Genomic DNA, 3,061 nt, shown 5'->3' with positions numbered 1-3,061 from the left:
TAGAAGTAAAGTAGTTCATAAAGTCATTACTGCTGTGCTGTTGGGAAATGTCAACACCTGTTGATGCTTTATTTTTCGTTAGTTTAGCCACTGTATTGAATAAATACTTGGGGTTATGTTTGTTTTCTTCTAAAAGAGAAGAAAAGTAATCAGATCTAGCAGTTTTTAATGCTTTTCTGTAGGATAGGTTTTCTTTCCCGCCAAGCAATACGAAATACCTCTAGTTTTGTTTTCCTCCAGCTGCGCTCCATTTTCCGGGCTGCTCTCTTTAGGGTGCGAGTGTGCTCATTATACCACGGTGTCAGACTGTTTTCCTTAATCTTCCTTAAGCGTAAAGGAGCAACTGTATTTAAAATGCTAGAAAAGAGAGAGTCCATAGTTTCTGTTACATCATCAAGTTGTTCTGAGGTTTTGGAAATGCTAAGGAATTGGGATAAATCAGGAAGATTACTTACAAAGCAGTCTTTTGTGGTAGAAGTGATGGTTCTACCATACTTGTAACAAGGATTAGAATTTACAGTTTTAGCTATATGAAGTTTGCACAAGACTAAATAATGATCTGAGATATCATCGCTTGGCTGCATAATTTCAACACCATCAACATCAATTCCATGTGACAGTATTAAATCTAGAGTATGATTTCGACAATGAGTAGGTCCTGAGACATGTTGTCTAACCCCAATAGAGTTCAGAATGTCTATGAATGCTGATCCCAATGCATCTTTTTCATTATCAACATGGATATTAAAATCACCAACAATTAAAACTTTATCTGCAGCCAGCACTAACTCGGATATAAAATCAGCACATTCTTTAATAAAGTCTGTATGATGCCCTGGTGGCCTGTATACAGTAGCCAGTACAAACGACACAGGGGATTTATCATTAACAGGAAACGCTAATGACAAGGTAACGAATGCTAACGGGCTGAAGATGCGCTGCACTCGTGGTTTTAGAATAAAAGCGAACGATCAGATTAATCAGATTAGTTTGATAGATAATATCAGAAATATGGTGGAAATTAAGTTATATTTTATCACTTTAAACAACAGAGAGTAATAGAGATTTTACAGAAAAACAGAGCTACACGAAGCTACAATCACAAACCAGCAGCACTGCAAACAGGAAGCAGGAATAATACTGTCCAACAGCGACACCCGCAGGTCAGGAAAATCAATGGATCAATGGATCAACTGGTTAGTCAGCAGATCCAAAAGTTTTTGTTAATTTATCTCTGTCCTACATAACCCAAACTATTACGTCACTCAGACCTTGAGGACACACACAGACAGCCTTATAGCTGCTTTTGCCTTTAACCCATATTACCTAAACTGTATTCACGCCTTTGTTTTCCCACCAGTCTTTCTTTATGTCAGGGTGCTCTCTGGATAATTTGGTTAGTGACTTAACCAATGTGTCACTGTTTCTCTGCCGTCAAGTCTAAAGTATTTACCTTTACAATTCGAATAAGCAAGTGTTAACTTGTTTAAATTTAGACCCTCAGTTGAATTTAGACATGGATTTTTAACCCATTATGGACGGCAATCTTAAAATTTAACAAATCCAAATCATATAAATGCTCTTAAACATATTAATCCAGAGAGTGATTCAAATCAGCATTATAAAGGTCAAAAGAAGTTGTTATTACCCGTAGCAGACAGAGCTGGATAAACAAATCCACTTAAAGCTCGTCCCATGTTCTGTATCCTCTTTTCGTCAGATTCTCTCAGAATTATTGACTTCTGTAAAGTTTGCCATTTCACTTAACCCATCTGTAATGATAAAACACTCATTGCAGAGGTTAGTGACACAACAGGCACAAAACATAAATTAGTCATCCTCACGCTCGCAGATACTAGACACATGAATATTGAAGCAGCTCATATTCAAGGTTTTGATTTTGGTGTTAAATCCGAAGGATTTTCCTATCAGTCTTACCTAGTTTGTACCTAGTCTCTTATCTAGTCTCAAACTTTGCCTGTTCATTATTGATTTTTATTTTGAGAAAAATCAGCTGGGTTGTTTTGGTCTTAATATCATTGCTTTGTTTTAGTTACACTTGCATAGCAGGCCGATAAGAGAGGCAAAAACGCCATCCCTGCCTCCACTCAAGCAGTCTCTCTCTCTCTTACTCTGCAAATAATCTTTTGACAGTCTCACCAAACTTTAACTTAGACTATAACATCAAATTCATTACAACATAGATCCCTTCATCATTCATAGAGGTTAAAAATGTCAAAGTTTATAGATTTCAAATCTCAATTTAGACTATTTAAAATACATTATGCTAGGAGCATTTCTAAAAATCATTTTTACCTCAAATGCTTAGTTCCCTTAACCTTTGTTATCCAAACCATCTCTTGATTCAACAAAAGCCACCACCATGTCTTCATCTTTAGCCACCACCATGTCTTGTAATTATCTCATGCCATGCCTAAGGACCTGCATCAGTAAAAACTATGATATAGACATATTAGTTCAATATCATCTCAGCCTCATACATTCAGGCATTCATCATAACTCTGCATAGGAGACTTTTCAAACCGTTCTTGCCAGTAAAGCAGATACTGTCACAAAGCAAGGCCAGACACAACAGGTAAGTGCAAAACAGGATGGTTTATTGACTGGACAAGCAGAAGAATGGAACGGGTGAGGTAAAGGCAGGTGAGTGTCAAGACAGTGAATGATTCCAGGGTTCTTATCGGAGTTCTGATGGTGTGTATCTTATGCCGGTTTCATTGGAGATCGTGTAAGAGATTCCAAGGAGTCATTGGAGGATCGCGGGAGGAACAGAAGGTAAGTCTTTCTAGGAGAATTCAGTAGAGAGAGTCCAGAACAGTCCATAGGAGTGAACGGTAGACCGGACAGTGAGTAACTGTGATGTGTGTGAATTTGTAGTGTGGCTTGATTGGTGACAGCAGGTGCGGGTGATCAGAACTCAGGTGACTGATCGGGTGATTATCCTGGATGGTGACTGAAGTGACTGTGATGACTCCCTGACAATTCCCCAGTTGCCTTAAGTTTCTTGTGAAGCATCTTCAGTCCACTGGAAGCAACCATA

Source organism: Sinocyclocheilus rhinocerous, unplaced genomic scaffold (assembly GCF_001515625.1).
Source record: "Sinocyclocheilus rhinocerous isolate Xijiao unplaced genomic scaffold, SAMN03320098_v1.1 scaffold1235, whole genome shotgun sequence".
In the NCBI taxonomy this organism is placed as follows: Eukaryota; Metazoa; Chordata; class Actinopteri; order Cypriniformes; family Cyprinidae; genus Sinocyclocheilus; species Sinocyclocheilus rhinocerous.
This window is presented reverse-complemented; position numbering follows the sequence as displayed.